General features: G+C 45.4%; 1 long non-coding RNA gene across 1 annotated transcript; it reads left to right on the forward strand.

Moving 5' to 3' along the window:
* Positions 1-4,586: 4,586 nt before the first annotated feature.
* Positions 4,587-10,541, forward strand: LOC117981472 (uncharacterized). Its single transcript, XR_004673010.3, has 3 exons — positions 4,587-4,729; positions 9,340-9,472; positions 10,446-10,541. It is a non-coding gene; the product is annotated as an uncharacterized LOC117981472 (long non-coding RNA).
* The last annotated feature ends 8,076 nt before the right edge of the window (positions 10,542-18,617 follow it).

An 18,617-nucleotide genomic window follows, 5' to 3' on the forward strand; every position in this document is an offset into this window, starting at 1 on the left:
GTAGAGCTAAGCTGCCATTATTAGCATCTTGGGGAAGTACTTCCAGTGTGCCCACCATATGTTCCTCTGGAGTGTTTTCTGGTTTTGTTTCTGCAGAAGTTGTGTTCTCAGAGCATCCTGCAAGAGATGATATAGAGAATCCCAAGACGATAGAAATGTAGAGATAGGCTAAGATGCCCCAAAATACATCTTTGCCTGTTCTGTTTGCCCAGTACATGGTGAAAGGCTGTGAGATTGAGATGGAATGGTTGACAGAGCTCAGTTAATAGGAAAAGTTCTGGAATATGCTGGCAGAAGTGTAATTCAGCTCAAAATGCACCTCCCTCTCCCTTCATTCATCGGCCCTCCACCAGTGAAGCAGCTTGAGGTTCTTATCATTCTGACTGGAAGCTCATAGAATAACAGAGGGAAGGGTGTTAGCAGCTTAAATAAAGAATTAGCTGTAGATCCAAGACAGTAGGAAACCAGAAAATAAGAAGTATACTGGGACATCAGGACGGGCACCTGGAGCCGGGCGTCATATGTTTAAAGCCTAGTTGCTTCCTTACCTTGCCTGAACAGGTGGTGGGAGCAAGAATGCTCATGTGTTGGTTACCAAGACAAATAACCCTGAGGCTTCAGGAGTCTGGGAGTTTGAAACTTGAAGATACTAGAAGACAACAGGCATCCAAGCTCGAAATAATGAAACTGGAGTGGAAGCCTCAGACACACCTACCAGCCGACACTGCCTTCACCCTTGCTTGCAATTTGACCCTGAAAATTCAGGGAAATGGGAGTGACAGTTCACCCCTACAGGACAAGAATAGTTTTCTTTATTTTTTAAAAAATATATATATTTTATTTTTTTAGATGGAGTTTTGCTCTTGTCACCCAGGCTGGAGTGCAATAGTGCGACTCGGCTCCCTGCAACCTCTGCCTCCCAGGTTCAAGTGATTCTCCTGCTTCAGCCTCCCAAGTAGCTGGGATTACAGGCGCCTGCCACCATGCCCAGCTAATTTTTGTATTTTTAGTAGAGACAGGGTTTCACCACATTGGCCAGTCTGGTCTGAAACTCCTGACCTCAGGTGATCCGCCCGCCTCAGCCTCCCAAACTGCTGGGATTATAGGCGTGAGCCACTGCACCCAGCCAAGAATAGTTTCCTAGTGTAACCAAGGACTCTTACTCTTTCTGGTTGGGTACAATGAACTCCCTGAGTGGTGTCCTAAGATCCACCACCTGAAACCCCTCATGCCTCCATTAGCAGGAAGACCTAACTTTGTCCCAGCAGCTCATCTTTCATGATATTCCAGAGCCCCAGAGGGCTTCCCCAATACAATGGGTCAGTCCTGTCACTGTTCCCTCTTAGGAAGATACCAGAAGTGTGGACATTCCATCAAAGAGACCTCTTCTCTGCTGTTGTTACCACTGCATGCTGTAACTAGAAGTCAAGCATCTCTGCGCAGTCCTGCTTACTTAAGAAAAACCCCATGTCTTCTTTAGCAACTTCAAGATTCATGTATCAGTGATTATTGGGAAGAACTGACCTCCTCCAGCTTCCCTGGAGCTGCAGCTCCTTCCTCTGTGTTTCTATAGTATGCTTTTAAGCCACACCTCTTTGGCAGCACTTTCCACATAGTCTTGTTCTTTACATTCATCTGTCCATCTTTGTGAGCGCTCAGAACATGTATAGTGCCTGGTTGGTATAGGGCGTAAATATGGGTTGAATAAATGAATGACTGAATGCTACCTTAAGAAATATCTAGAAACCTTGCTTATATTCATACAGACCTGGAAGTGAGTAAAGGAGAAATCTGGGGAGTAAAAGCGGGCTAAAATCTTCAAGTTGCATAAAAAGCGTCAAAAGATGCTATTTAAGGCCTGGCGCAGTGGCTCACACCTGTAATCCCAGCACTTTGGGAGGCCGAGGCAGGCAGATCACAAGGTCAGGAGATCGAGACCATCCTGGCTAACATAGTGAAACCCTGTCTCTACTAAAAATACAAAAAAAAAAAAAAAAAAAAAAAAAAAAAAAAAAGCCAGTCGCGGTGGCAGACGCCTGTAGTCCCAGTCTTAGCTACTGAGGAGGCTGAGGCAGGAGAATGGCCTGAACCTGGGAGGTGAAGCTTGCAGTGAACGGAGATCATGCACTCCAGCCTGGGCAACAGAGCGAGACTCCATCTCAAAAAAAAAAAAAAAGGTGCAATTTAATTATTACTTTGATAATTAGAAAGCTATATCAGTATTTTTTAAATTAAAGATAAGTGGTTTCTTCAATCCTCTGCAGTTATTGGAAAAGGTGGCTACCATGACTATCATTTTACAAAGCAGAACCTGAGGCTCAGGTTGGTTGAGTGACTTTCCTAAGGTAACCACAGCTAGTAAGCAGTAAAGGTAGGTTCTGCACTGAGGACTACCTGCCTCCACATCTGTTTCCACTAGACCACATTGCTTCCTTCTGGCCCCTCACATAAAGTTATTGATTCATTGGCTGATTCATTCATTCATTTGCTAAGCTCCTAGCTTGGACTGGACACTGCTCTAGGCATTGGGGATAGAAAGATACATAAAGGTCATACTCTGGCAGTACAGAGGAGTAATTTATCCTGCCTGGTGGGTCAGAGAAGGGTTTACAGAACAGGGGCATCTGAGCTAGGTCTACCTCTCTTGATTAAGTCAATTATTGCCTCTTGTGGCTTAAGCTACATCCGATATGATACTGTTACTTGCAACAAGAAGAGTCCTCATACATACTGTGTGGATGTACCCATATTTATAAACTAATCTCATATTGTTGGACATTTAGGTTGTTTCCAAAATTTCAGTATTATGAACAAGATTATGATGAACTTTTACATATGCATCTTTGTGTACATGTCCTGCAGGGTCAAAAGTTATGTCTTTGATTTCTGTTACCATATTGCCTTCCTAAAAGATTTCTCAGTTACTATTCCACCTTCACTGTAACAGAATGCCAAGTTTTCCCAAGCAGCCTGACTTCTAGTTGCTGAGCTCTGTATTAGGATCAAGATAATTTGCATGAAACTACTTTACAAATAGTTAACTTTTTCTTCATTACAAAGCAGAGCCTTTTCCTTAAGAATGGAACAAGTATCATTAAGTGCTTCCTATGTGCCAGGCATTGCACTAAGAACTATATATACATCATGCTTATTAAACTTCACAACGCTTTGAGGAATGGACTGTTATAATCCCCATTTTACAGAAGAGAAAACTGAGGCTCATAGAATTGAACTAATTTATCTAAGGTCATATGCAAAGTCAGCATTTGAACTCAGGTCAGATTTCAGATCCTCACTTTTATCATTACTGGTTTAAGTTGAAATGTGGAAGTATGAAATAGTGGGGGTGTCAGATATGTACCTAGTTAACAATACCAGCAGGCAAAGTTAGATAATAGAAGCTCTAAATAGATAAGTATGGAAGGTAAATGTGTGCCGTTTCTAGAATGACTCAGTCCCAGCTCCATGATAGCAGCTGAAGGTGAAGAAATAAGTGAGAAACAATGATATCCCAAGATGTTACCCTTCAATTTCCTTTCTCCCCTCTATGTATGCCCCAACTCATCACAAGCGATCCTCACTAAAGAAAGGGCTAGAGATGGGGTTCATCACCTCATCCCCATCAAAATTCCTTGATTTATAAAAACTGAAAAGATATTAAGATTCCTACTTTATTCTTAATAGTAGTTAATTATTACCTAGTTGTTTGCCCAGTAAAGACCAATTTTTCTCCTTTTTGCCCCTTGTTTTTTAAATCCAAATACCAAAAACCCCTCATTTAATTATAAATATAATCCATTTTTATGCTACTAAAAATTCAAAATGTGAGTCATACACACCAGAGTCAAATGGTTTTCTCTCTTTCTAGCATCTATTAGGGTACTTTGAAAACTGCTCATAAGTCTTCCTCAACTACCAGCTGGTTTCCTGTCTCCTCCCAGACTGGGGCTCAGGTGCCCAAGTCCCAAGGCTGTCAGTCAACACAAGAACAGCCTCACTGGGCTGTGGGCCTGTGGCTCTGAACACACCTGCCACACTCTCATGTCACTCCTGTGGGACAAAGCAGGATGTGCTGGTGGGACACTGACCAGGTGATGTGAGACCTTGTAGCTTCCTGGTGAAGGGATATGGGAACCCTGCCAGTTTAGTGGATTTATAACTGTGGGTCAGCTTCTAAACCTCAGTTTCCTCATCTACAAAATGGTGATAAATGACATTCTCAAAACCATTGTGGGGACTTAATAATGAGATAATGATATTAAACTCTCAGCCCTGCACCTGGCACATACAGTGTTCAAACATGGCCATTGTGAGTGGCTTTACACTGGGAACCAGGAAGGACAATACATCCATCGTGACCCTGTCTTGGATGCTGGAACTGCTATGTCTTCTCTCTGTTCCCTTGGCTCTGCATGCCTCTGTCCTCCAGGAGACGAGCATAAAAATGGGGGAGCACACAGCACCTCTATTAGCAGCCTCAGTGGCATTGCTGGAGAGTCAACCACTGTCTCCTAGGTACATTCTGTCTTCAGTTGCATATTTTCAACCATTACCCCTGTTTCTGCTCATACCATATTTCCTTACAGCAAATTCTTAGTCCTCATCTCACTTGGACTCCTGCATGGTGATGGCATGAGCACTAGAGCTGCAGGATTTAAGAAACGGAGGGAAAATGATGGATTCACATTCACTTGGACATAACAGGCATCTACTTTCATCAAAGCAGAAGGTAAAAGAACATTCCTAGTCTGTTTCAAATTATTTAAAGTGACGTTCTTGTAATAGTAGAATTAATAAAATATTTGCTTATAATTTACTGATCATAAACTGTGCTCTTAAATTGGTATCTCTCAAAGCATACTCCATGGAATACCTGCTCTGAAGAATGTTAACACAACGTTAAAAATCATTTCTTGCCCATAAAATGTGAGAAAAGGCTCTCCAAGCCTTTGAAATGAAAGCGTGCACTGCGAATCTCTAAAGGGAGTTACGGCATGCAATATTTTCCAAACTGGCCTTCAAGCTCTGTTTGTGAGAAACATCTCCCAGGACTCGTGTTCTTCTGAATACACTTTGGAGAATGGTTGTAAACTCAAGGAAGGTGAAACCACATTTATTGGTTGTTCTATAAAATCAAACTTGGAGGTGAGGCTGAGAATGACATCCTTGGAAACAGTCAGAGAATCTCTCTTGTTGCCATCAGGAATTGAAGACAGAGGGGAGAACAGTGGTCAGGGATGGGCCAGTCTGTCCAAAGGGGACAGCAGGTTTTGGAGACAAGGTGGCACATATGTAGAGAGCTCTTCTGCCCTGGCTGCTTGTCATGGATAGGAATATAATGTGTGCCCAAAAGAGACTATGGCATAGTGAGGCGGGGAGGGTGGTCTAGCACATTCCTCTCTTTAGCTTTTTGGAAATAGGGTAGAACTGTGCAAAGAAATTAAGCCAGTGTCAGTAAGTTATGAAATAAAAGACCTGATTCTGTATTTCTGCAGTAGTATACAAAAATCACAGAATTTTTAGCCACATGGAAAACAAAAACATAGAAAACCCTGAGGACTTCAGTTTGTCTCACTTAGGCTTATCACCGCTATATGCAAGTAACTTGTGCCTCTCCCTGCAGCCCCCTCAGCATTTCAGTCTTGCTCTCATTATATGTCCAGCCCATGTACTTGACTGTGGACTTTTTCTTCCCACCTCTGTGCCTCATCCCAACCTCAGATAGGATATATAATTTTGTTCAGGACTATTTCACTTCCCCGTGGCACCGAAGAAAATGACATTTTAGGCCGGGCGCGGTGTCTCATGTCTGTAATCTCAGCTACTCAGGAGGCTGAAGCAGGAGAATCGCTTGAATCCGGGAGGCGGAGGTTGCAGTGAGCCGAGATCGCGCCATTGCACTCCACCTTGAGCAAAAAGAGGGAAACTTCCGTCTAAAAAAAAAAAAAAAAAAAAGACATTTTAAAACAAAGCCTGGCTTGAACTAAAATTGACTTTATCAGATCATATCACTGAAAGGTTTAAGAGACGTTTGGTTTCGGGCACAGCTTGAGAAGGCCTCAAACAAGGTCATCGGGATCAGGGTTCTGGTCCTTTTTTTTTTTTTTTTTTTTTTTTTTTTTTGAGACGGAGTCTCGCTCTCTCTCCCAGGCTGGAGTGCAGTGGCGCGATCTCGGCTCACTGCAACCTCCGCCTTCCAGTTCAAGTGATTCTCCTGCCTCAGCCTCCCAAGTAGCTGGGATTACAGGTGTGTGCCACCACGCCCAGCTAATTTTTGTATTTTTAGTAGAGACAGGGTTTCACCACGTTTGCCAGGCTGGTCTCGAACTCCTGACCTCGTGATCCGCCTGCCTCGGTCTCCCAGAGTGCTGGGATTACAGGCGTGAGCCACTGCGCCTGGTCTCTAGTCTCATCTTTCGGTTCCACTTCCGGCCTGATGGCTTCATGCTCAGTGCCACAGCATGGCAAGATGGCTGCCGCTGCTCCTCAGTCTTCAACTCCAAGTCCAGCAGATAGAGTGGTCTCTTTCCCAGAAATCCCTGCAGTGGTCAAGTTGAATCTCATTGGCTCTGATTGGGTCCAATCACTGGGTATAGGAAATGGGTTGTTCTGATTGGTACCAGCCTAGGTCCGGGTCACATGCTCCAGCACTCCAACCAGAGCACAAGGATAAGAAGAAAATCTATGCTATTTAGTTACCAGAAAAAGATGAATGGCTGCTGGGGAGCATAAGGGAGAGATCTCCACTATACTAGACTCGATACTAGGTCATTTAGTATAGAGGATAAAGGCTCAAATGCTGCAGCTAGATTACCTGTGTTTAAATCCTGGCTATGGCCTCGTTATCTGAGTGACAAGTTCTTTGTTTGTAGAGACAGGGACTTGCTATGTTGCCCAGGCTGCACTTGAACTTCTGGACTCAAGCAATCCTACTGCTTTGGCCTCCCAAAATAGTGGGATTACAGTCATGAGCCCCCATGCCTGGCCTGAGGGATAAGTTCTATTAACCTCATGGCGCCTCAGTTTTCTTCCCTGACAAATGGAAATGATGAAAGTGTTTACCCCTTAGGATTGTTGTGAGGCTTCACTGACTCCCTATACATACACCACTTAGAAACTGTCAGGCAGTTACAATGTCATACCTTGATGTTAGCTGTTACCCAGGAGATGACTTGACTCCAAGACTTCCCTCTGAAGTATTTGCACTTGCCTTTTCTGGGTATTTCCCCCTTCTTTTTAAATTGTAAAGAAGGAGTCAGGAGGTAGAGGCTGGTAGGTTTGTGGCCCTAGGGCCTCCTTTCCTTGCTCTGCAAGGCTGGGGGTGCCATCAGCATTGCCTTATTTGATGTGGGAACTCCAGCAACTTTGAGTCAATACATGTCAATAGAGTTATCCATAAAAATGATCATCAAGGGTCATTTATTAACTTCACAGATGCGTATCGAGTAAACATTTATTGGCTGCTCCTATGTGTACTTAGGGCTGAGGTTGCCAAGTTGAATGAACATGTGACTGTTCTCTAGAACCTCGTAGACTAGAGGGAAAGACAGGCATGAAAACAGGCAACTAAAATAAAAAGGATTTATTATAGAAGTGTGTACCAGATGTCAACTCTATCTAGGATGGGGAATGGGTTCATTTTATACAAAAGAAGAGGTGGTTACACGGAATCTTTAAAAAGAAAAAAAAAGTGTGGAAAGGAAGGTGCGGAAGGGAGGGGAAGTCATTCAAGGCTGAAAGATGAGCATGCGCAAAGGCAGGGCAGCGTAAAGAGTGATCTCAGGTCTCTCAGTGGGGATTAGCTTGGGTGTTTAAGTTTGTGCATAAACTTCTAAGAGGAGGTTGAAGATGGAAGGAAACTCAGAAGTGATGGAAGGTCGCACAGCTCCTTTGCAACAGACCCAAATACAAATATACACATTCTATATGAAGCTTTGATGCTTTAGACTTCGATGAGACCATCTAGAAATTTTAACTACTTCTTTGAAAACTAACTGTCCAGTTCTTCTACTGCTTCCCCACAGACCCTCCAAAGCTCAAACCAAGGAAAGGGTAAAGAACAGGTTATTGGAAACAAGAGGTGGCAGACTGAGATCTCCAGGGTGTTTATGTGGTTGGGAGAATAAAGGGTGCAAGGGAAGATTCAGTTAATCCACAAGGTTGTATTACTGGGAGCAGTGGCTCATGCCTGCCATCCCAGCATTTTGGGAGGCCAAAGTGGGAGGATCGCTGGAGCTCAGGAGTTCAAGACCAGCCTGGACAACACAGTGAGACCTTGTCTCTACTACAAATTAAAAAAATTAGCTGGGTGTGGTGGTGCGCCCCTGTAGTTCCAGCTACTCAGCAGGCTGAGCAGGGAGGATCACTGAGCCCAGGAGGTTGGGGCTGCAGTGAGCAGTGGTCATGCCACTGCACTCCAGCCTGGGTGACAGAGTGAGACCCAGTGTCCAACAACAACAGCAACAAGGAGTTATAGAGTCCTACATGGACCTCATGTCAGGCACTAGGAGGTCCCTGGATATCAGACAGCTAAAGTGAGCAGGAACATGGTCTGCTGGGTGGGCCTGTCCAGGATGGGGTAGCAGGCAGTGCCACATGCTGGCGGGTGGAAAAATGAGGGGACTTGGCAAGGCCTATCAAAAGTGTTACAATTTTACTTACTTTTTATTTCTAGAAATTTATTTTAAGAAAATAATCATAGATAAGTACAAAGATTCATCCACAAAGATGTCGTCTTAGCATTTTTAGAACAGCAAAAAATGGAACTAACACAATGCCCAGCATGGGGATTGAGTACACAAATCACAATTGATTTATTATAAATAGCCACATAATAGATATATAGTGGATATAAAAATGTTTCAGAAGTCCTAGTATTATAAGAAAATATGTATTGCAAATCAGTGCATTCACAATCATGTAATGATACCCTACAAGTAAGTAAGTCACACTCATGCATGCACAGATGCACACACTGGGTAGGGGGAAGCTAGATGGATATAGACTGAAATGATATCAAAATTTTATCTGAGTGTTGGGATTTTCAGTTATTTTGTTATGTAAAATTTGTATTTCTTCCTGATAAATACCAAAATTTCTACATTTCTACTACAAATAGTTATTTCTTTTATAATTCAGGAAATATATATTAACACACATCCTATCTTGAACCAGTCTGGTTCAAATTGGAAATCATTCAGAAATAATTTATTTCTGAAATCAAATTAGAAATCTTCACCTCTTTCCCATATTCCTTCTCTAATTCCCTGTCCCCTTGTCCTCTTTCCTTGACTTCACTCTGTGGGATGTCCGGTCACTCCCCTTCTTCTCTATTTGCAGGGGCCACCGATATGGTCCTGGAGGGCCGCCCCTCCTCACTGCAGCCTGCCTGCTCCCCTTCTGCCTCTGTGTCCAGCTGGAGCCCAATGCCTGCTGTTCACTTCTCTAACTTCTGCCTCCTCATCTGTTCTAGGTAATCCACTTGGGTGTTGGGGGGACCTACAGAAAATAAGTGATAGAGTCTTTAACCTCATTATTTATGTTTTTTAAAATTTATTTTTATTATTATACTTTCAGTTCTGGGGTACACAGGCAGAATGATTATTTACTTTTTTTGAAAAAACAAAAACACTTATTGAAGGCTGATAGCTGCTGGGCAGTTAGGGAAACCAGATTAACAAGTGATGATGGTGGGGCTGCCCAGCCATGCCTGAGGTCAGTAAGGGAGAGGCCATGCAGAGAGGACCAGAGAGGGCTGCAGGAAGGGGCGAGCCTACCAATGAGCCTGGCAGGTAGGGAGGGTTGAGATAGGTAGAGGTGAGCTGAGGGGCACAGCATGAGCAGGCCATGCCCCGGGTGTTTGTCAGGACTGTGGTGTCTGGTCTGCTAGAGCAGAAGGTGTATGGGGAAAGATCAGAATGAAGACAGGCTCTACAGGCCTCCAAATGGTCGCAGCTGTGAAGAACTGCGGGGGGAGGGGGGGGGTTATCACCATGGTTCCTTTGATTACCAGCAACAGAGACCCACTCAAACCTACTTACACTCAAACCTACTCAGGTAAAGGGGATATTTACTGCAAGTCTCGTGGAATCCAGAAAGCTTTTGGCAACAAGGCCACCTTTTTCCTAATTCCACCTGACCTGGGGCCTCCCCGAGCCTCTGCTCCAGGCTCCCCTCTGCAGACCAGCCTCCTGTGCAGGCTCACCTGCTTTCCCATGGCCCCAGTCACCTTCTTATTCCGTATGACCTCCCAGCTCCCCGGCTTTCCTACTCACTGCCCCAATTCTCAGTTTCCGAGAGAAGAATCTGATTGGTCCAGTTCATCTAATGTTTCTAGGAAGGGGAGTGATTTGCTTAGGGTTTTTCTTCTTTGTTGATCATGAACTTCCCATGGAAAGAGACTGTGACTCTTTTGTTCACCATTGTATACCCCATACTTGTTACAGGGCATGGCAAATTGTCAGTCCTCAAAAGATACTTGCTGCACAATGGATAGCTCGTTTTTGGATGGATTGCGTTCATCGAGCCAGCTGCCAGCATAGGTAAGGGCGGACCTAGAAGGGCAAGGGAGGCCATGGGCACAGGGAGTTTCCTCTGCAGGCCCAGTGGTCCACATCTATGCGGATAGGGACCGTGGTCCACGTCTCTAGTGGGTCTCTAGTGCCTATAAGACCACTAGAAACTCATTGAGGTGCATAGAAAATGGTTGCCATAAAGCTCAGATCTAAATTTTCAGCTTAATTTTAGCAACTAGCTTTAGCTAGTTTCCGATACAAGCACTCTAGGCCACTCCTTGACTGGCCTTCCCTTACATCTGCAACTTGATGAAATTTTCAGTTAATGATTATTTTAATGGCCCATTGTCTCTGTGTCTTTGTGAACTTCCTTATATCTTCAAAAACTTATAAATCATAAAAACAAAATTAAAAAGTTATGATTCATGAATTGGGTGAACACAGGTGGCTCAGGGTCATGAAGCCCTGCCTGGATTGACGGCCCATGAGAGTGATTTCCCTCCAGGCTCAAGAAAGAGTAAGGAGCCTCTTACCTCTCTGGGGCCTGGAGGAGAACAAAAGATGTTGGCTTCCTCAGCATGGAGAGGGCACTGGCCCACTTTGCAGGTCAAATCTGATGAAAACAGAGTAAACGCAGGGCCTCTGATCAGACTGGTGATGGAGTAGGAGCAGGGACTCTTGGGTTTTAATACCTCTGTCTCCTGATCTTTAGAATATTCTAAAACATTCAGCTTTACTTCCAACCATTCACAGGTGGATCACTACAGGACTAGCCAGGCTTACATGAATAATGCATTGGGGTGAATTGTGTGGTTGGAGCCAGAATATTCTGGATTCGACCTTCATCTGTGCAGGTAGCTGCTGTGTCCCACAACCCACACTCCTCAACTCTGGAGCATCCCTCTCCTTCACTTTATGTCTGCCTGCATCTGGTCCCCAATCCCCACCTCCAGGCTGTTCTGTTGGTCCTGCATCCCTCTAGGACTGCATCATAGGGTCCCACTTAGAGGTTCCTTGGTATTTGGTGACACAAGAATATTGCACTGTCCCTGCAGCTTTTGGAGTCCAGGCTTGGAGAGGTGGGCGGCCCAAAGCCCTCCCATTCTCCCCTCCCCATGTCCCCCTGCCAACAGCACAGCCTGTAGATAGCTATGCTGGGCTCCCCCGTACCCACCTCTGTCCTGTTGTCTTAGCAACTAGACCAAGGAAGTTGGTTTTCTTGGTATCCAAGGTTACCCCGTGTTCAGACAAATGCTGCACGCTGCATGTGCATATGGATCTACAGTTGGTTCAGTGAGAGGAGGCTCACATTGTATATGGGTTATACAGGTGTGTGTAGGTGACATGCTGAATCTGGGTCTGATTTTGAGATACCCTTTCATTTGAATAACCAGAACTCAGGGTTATAACTAGGAACATTGGGTCCTCTTTGCAATGTTTAACATGATCTCTCCCAAATCAACAGAAAGAGCTCTGCTTCTATAGGGGAAGTGGGCTCTTAAAGGAGAGGATGTGGAAGAGGGGAGGGTGGGAAGGGAGGGTGAATGTTATTTATTTTTTGTTTAGGTAAGTGGATTTATGAAAGAAAAGAACAGGGCATCTTAATACTTTAGAGTTGATAGCTCTGGGTGCTATTTCCGGGAGTCTCACAGACCTCTTCCAAGACTGTCAGGGTCGAGCTTCTAGTTCAAGGGACACACATGGCCCACTCTGTATAGTCAGATCTGATTAGAGGCAGCAGGCCTTCATGCTGGGAGTTCCTTGGTGTCTCCAACCTGCTCTATCTTGCAGTCTGTAGCTGCCTGGGGCCAAGACTCTTCTCTGGCGGTCACCTCTGAGCCCAGCTCAGCAACACAGGTTCCTCAGGCCCATGGGCCCAGTCCAGTGCTGCTTATTCCCACCTTGACTCATTAACATCCTTTCGTGTTTTCTAAAGCAGTTTCATAGATATCTCATGTGACCCTGCAAAAATCCAACAAGGAGGAAGGTATTATCAGGCCCATTTTGCAAAGTGAGCAAACAGGGACTTTGGGCAGCCCACTTTTTAGCCTGGAGCATTGGCTGAGCCTAGTGACACATGCTCTGAGGCCTGGGGTCCCCCTCTTCTCATTGCCTAACCCCACGACCTGGAAATGTGGTCATGCTGAAGGTCATTTACCATCTCTTGGGAAGAAGAGTTTGCATACCCTCCTTTACTTGGTCTTCTCTCAGAGAAATTGGAATAAATTAAAACAATTCCATCGACTCTAGTAGTATAGTTTTCAATAAAAAGTTCATGGCTACAGCATAACCTGGTACAAAATGTAACTGGGTTGAATTGCATTTCAGCAACAGCTACTGGATTTGCTGAGATTCGACTCTGTTACACACACAACAAACCACAGTAAAAATGGGTCATAAACACAGCTTGCATTACAGAGGCAACCAGATTTTGGGCACGGCACCAGGATCTTTCTTTTCCTCCCCACTTTATCTTTGGCCAGGCTTCACGCTAGCACAACCAGACCTTTGTTCTGCTGCCCACCCCGTAAAGTCAGTACGGCTTCTTATTCTTGTGTTCTTCCTCCATCTATACAAAAGGGGCTCCCCTCCTACCCTCTAAATCAAGATCCATGCTTGAACTTGAAGGATGAAAGAGAAAATAGAATTGAGTTGCCTTTTGGGGGTTAATTAAAATTAATCCTGGATGGAATTAATGGCTTGAATGTCATAGTATTTCCCTCTCACTTTCCTTCCCCAGTGCTCTCCTTCCCCACGCCCTACTCATATTGCTGTGACACCTGGTTTCCTGATGTGCTGTTGTAGCACTAGCTTCTCAATAGCCTTTGCTCAGTGTATCCATTCTTTCCAGTCTGTACTTCCCAACTCAGTTGGTCATTTGTTCATCAGTTTAACACATTTATTGATCTTTTGCCATGGGCCAGGCATCGTGCTTGGGATGCAAAGATCCACTCATGCAATCAATCAGTCAATTAATTATCAATATTTTTTGAGCAACTATTATGTGTTCTAGGCCTCAGTTTATGGCAGAGAACAAAACAGCCTTTAGAGTGCTTATAATCCACAGGGAGAGTGGTGGAAACAAATGAATAAATTATATACCCAAATTATACACTATTAATATGTTAGTTAAGTGCCTTGAAGAAAATAAAGCAGGGAAGAGAGATGGGGAGTGTTAGGCGGGGCATGGCAATTTTAAATTTTGCAGTTACGGGTGGCCTCACTGTAATGATGGCATTGAGTAAAATGCCCTGAGTGAGGGGAGGGAGTGGACATGGATATCTGAGTGTGATAATTAATGTTATATGTCAACTTGACTGGGCTAGGGGAAACCCCAATAGCTGAGGAAGCATGACTTCTGGGTGCATCTGCAAGGGTTTTTCTGAAAAGGATGATCATTAGAATCAGCAGACTGAGTGAAGAAGCTCCACCCTCATCAATGTGGGCAGGCACCATCCATGCCATTGAGGCCCCCAATAGAACAGAAAGGCAGAGGAAGGGCAAATTAGCTCTCTGCTTGAGCTGGGAAACCCATCTTTTCCCATCTTCAGACAGCAGAGCTCCTGGCTCTTGGGAGATCAGATTCTGGGACTTACACAAGTGGCTACTCTGTCTCAGGCCTTTGTCCTTGAACTGGAACTTACTCCATCAGCTCCCTTGGTTGTCAGGCCCTCAGACTTGGACTGCATCACATCACCAGGTTCCCTGGTTCTCCAGACTGCAGCTGACAGGTGGTGGGATTTCTTGGCTTCTGTAATCTCATGAACCAATTCTCATAATAAATCTCTTCTTATATGTCTCTGTATACCTTGTTGGTTCTATTATATTTCTCTGGGGAATCCTGACTAATACATAGGGGTAGAACCATATGTCCAGTAAAAGGAACAGCCATGCAAAGGCCCTGAGGCTGGAGCATGCTTGGTGTGGTTTAAGACCTGCAGGGAGGCCAGTGGGTATCTTGTCTTCAAGGGGAAAGTGGTAGGAGAGGAAATCAGAGACGTAGGGGATGGAGGCAGATGATATAGGCTTTATAGGACATGTAAAGGACTTTGGCATTGACTCTGAGTGGAATGTGAGCCATCCGGGGGTTTAGAGCAGAGGAAGGACATGATCTGCTGTGATGGAAATTGACTGGATGGAGGTCAGGAAAGGGAAGAGCAGGGAGGCAGTTGAAAGGGCACTGTAGCAAAGCGTGTGAGAGACAAGGTGGGTCAGGATGGTGGTAGAGCATCAGGAACCTGGTTATGTATGTTACATAGAGGATATGTGACAGGATTTACTATAGATCAGACATGGGACGTGAAGAAAGAAAGGAGGTATGACTCTAGGGTTTTAGGCCTGCACACTGAAAAAGTAAAAATGAGACACAACACCTGCCCTCAAAGAGCTCAGAGGCTAATGATGGGGCCCTCAGGTAAAGGAAAAATTTGCTCTCATAGAAGAGGTGCCATGGTGAAAGTTTGTGCAGGATGCCAGGGAGGAATCTGGGTAGCAGAGGAGGGGCCATGAGTTGAGTCTTGAAGGAGGAGTAAGGAATTGCCAGGCTGGCAAGGCTGGGGAGGATGTTGCAGACTGAGAACCCAAGGAACGAAATGGGGAGTCAGTCAGCAAGCCTGGCAAGAGAGGAAGTAGCCACTGGTGAGTTTGAAAGCCAATGTGGCTTCAGTGTTGCCAGACTCACCCAATAGCCACTCCCAACCCTCTCTCCTCTGACATCTTACCATGGCTGGAAAAGCTAACTCCACATTTTCTGCATCTTCTTTGCAGAGAGGAGTGACCATGTGACACAGTTCTAGACAAAGACAGTAAACTTATATCTACCTGGGGTTTGCAGCAGAAATGTGCTTTGCTCTCTGTGTTAGTCTGTTCTCATGCTGCTAATAAAGACATACCTGAGACTGGGTAATTTATAAAGAAAAAGAGATTTAATGGATTCACAATCATGGTGGAAGGCAAAGGAGGAGCAAAGTCATGTTTTACATGGCAGCGGGTGAGACAGCGAGCATGTGCAGGGAAACTCCCCTTTATTAAACCATCAGATCTCATGAGACATATTCACTATCATGAGAACTGCATGGAAAAGACCCACTGCCATGATTCAATTACCTCCCACCAGGTCCCTCCCATGATATGTGGGAATTATGGGAGCTGTAATTCAAGATTTGGGTGGGGACACAGCCAAACCATATCACTCTCCTACTGAAGGAACAATCATTTTTGCCAGGCAGGAACTCTTCATCTTGCTTGGAATACACACATAATGTGGAGTTGCAACCAACACCTTGCAGCCCTGAGGTGGTAACCCACAGCTAAGGAACAGGATGTGGAAAATTAGGATGAGAAAGAGTCTTTGATGAGGGTGAGCTGCTGCTCCAGCTCTGAGTGCCTACTTGTAGACTTCTTGTTATGTGAAATAATTAAATGTCTGCTTGCTTAAGCCTCTGTTAGTTGGATGTTTTGTAAGTGCCCAAAGAAGAGCCAAGAATGGCTCTGACTTGTGGGCAGTTGGGAGACACAGAAGGGTTTTGGGAATGCCATGATCTGATTTTTACTTTAGCAAGATTTTTTGGGCAGTGGTGTGGAGACAGTTTGGAGATGGGAGGCAGGAGGCCCAGGTGGAGGCTGCTACTCCCCTCCAGCAGAGCTCAAGGTGGGCTCTGCCAGAGTGGGGCAGCAGTAGGCCCTTTCCACCACCCACTACCTTGCCTGCTCCTCAGGCCTCCGGCTCTGACCTTCTCCTTCCCACAGCTCCTCCTTTGGTGCTGGGCTTTCCATCAGCCTCCCTCAGGGGCCTCCAAGGGCAGCTGATGTAGCAGGCAGCCTTGCTTGCCTTTCCTTTGGCCTCTGAGACTCATGACTTCCCGGAATTCTGGCCACATCCATCCACATCAGCAACTGGAGGACTATGTGGGTTGGTAGGCCCTTCTCAGGGGCTAAAGGGCCTGATTTTAGACCAGGCCCTGCCTTTATTATGCTGAGGAGCCTTGGACAAATTGCTTTAACTTCTGCAGGCCCTGATTCCTTTCCTCTGAAGTCAGGAGTGTAGAAACAGAAGGTCTCTTTCTGCTCTAACATTCTGCAATCCTGGGACCCCTGCCCTACCCAGGAATCAGAGGCACCACTGTTAACACAGTGGGCTGGGGGCATCTCCTGGAAGCAAACTGCTCCCAGACAGTTTCCTCCACTTGATGCCATGGCATGGTGCCTGAAAACCCACCATTGGTTAGTTCATTTTTTTGAGTCCTGAAGACCTTCAGATTTCCTATACTTTCCTACTGTGCATATACCTCTGGAGAGGACGCACTTTAATCTCTTTCTACTTCTTGATGGAGAGAAAGAAAAGGGAGGGACTTAACAAGAATTTACAAAAATTGCCTGCTGTGCCGACTAAGAATCCCTAAGTCTAGCTGGGAAGGTGACTGCATCCACTTTTAAACACGGGGCTTGCAACTTAGCTCACACCCCACCAACCAGGTAGTAAAGAGAACTCACTAATATGCTAATTAGGCAAAAACAGGAGGTAAAGAAATAGCCAATCATCTATCACCTGAGAGCATAGTGGGAGGGACAGTGATTGGGATATAAACCCAGGCATTCGAGCCGGCAATGGCTACCCTCTTTGGGTTCCCTCCCTTTGTATGGGAGCTCTGTTTTCACTCTATTAAATCTTGCAACTGCAAAAAAAAAAAAAAAATTATGCCTACTGTGGGAAGAACATAGAGGCAAGATGTGGAGGGGGCATTAACTGGAAAAGTCCAGAACTAGATCACCTCATTTAGAAAACCACTGTCACTGAGTCATCCTCACATTTGGCCTTCTTTCCATTAGCCCCTGGGCCACCCACAAGCCTTCCCAGCTCACACCTTCATGGGTTCTTTTGTTTATTTTTCTTTGAGACAGAGTCTCGCTCTGTCACCCAGGCTGGAGTACAGTAGTGCAATCTTGGCTCACTGCAACCTCCATCTCCCGGGTTCAAGTGATTTTCCCGCCTTAGCCTCCTGAGTAGCTGGGACTACACGCATGCACCACCACACCTGGCTAATTTTTGTATTTTTAATAGAGATGAGGTTTTGCCATATTGACCAGGCTGGTCTTGAACTCCTGACCTCAAGTGATCCACCTGCCTCGGCTTCTCAAAGTGTTGGATTATAGGTGTGAGCCACCATGCCTGGCCCATCTTCACTGGTTCTTAACCTATCTTCTTATCATGACCTCCCTCCCTACTGCCCTCTCCCCACCTTAGATAAACGTTCAGGTGACGATTCTCTCATTTCTTTTCAAGGCCTTGGAAGCCTCGGCCAAACATTTATATTTGTTAAGAGGGAGGTTATATGAGATGCTGGAGAATTTTTCTCTAAAGAATTCCATCCCCTAATGCACATACTCCCTAGGCCTCCAGGATGCATCAGTTGTGTCATGTGACAGCATGGACTGCGGTAGACCATGGAAGAGCCAGCTGAGGTTTCAGTTCCCAGTGGAGCCTCTGAATGCAAGAGAAGAACAGCTAAGAATATGGAGGACCCTGCGTGCCCGAAGCTGGGGGGAGTCTTCAGCTTGGGTGCCTCTTCCACACCTGCCCTAAGTACTGTATTTATGGGGAGGCAGGAAAAGGGGCAAGAAGAAATTTGCATCATTGCCCTTGCCCACTGTAGAGGCTTCTGTGTTGCATAACAAATGACCACAAACTTAGCAGCTTTAAATGACACCCATTCATCATCTTGGAATTTCTGTAGACCAGAAGTCCTGGCATGGCACAGCTAGGTTTTCTGCTTAGAGCTGAGATCAAGGGGTCAGCTGGGGCTGTGGTCTCATCTGGGGCTCTAGGTCCTCTTCCCAGCTCGCTCAGGTTATTGGCAGAGTTTACTTCTTCCAGTTTTCCTGCTGGCTGTCAGCAGAGCGGCTGTCAGCTCCTAGAGGCCTCCCTCCAGTCTGAGCCTGTGGCCCTCGTAGGCAGTTCACAGCATGACAGTGTGCTCCCTTCTTTGAGGCCATCAGGACAAATTCCTCTCTCCAGTGGGCTAAGATGGAGTCATGTATAACCTAAAGTAATCCCAGGAGTGACTCTCTCGGCATATTCCCAAGTCCCATTCACATCAGGGGAGG

The sequence above is a fragment of the Pan paniscus genome, chromosome 7, assembly GCF_029289425.2.
Source record: "Pan paniscus chromosome 7, NHGRI_mPanPan1-v2.0_pri, whole genome shotgun sequence".
Lineage (NCBI taxonomy): Eukaryota > Metazoa > Chordata > Mammalia > Primates > Hominidae > Pan > Pan paniscus.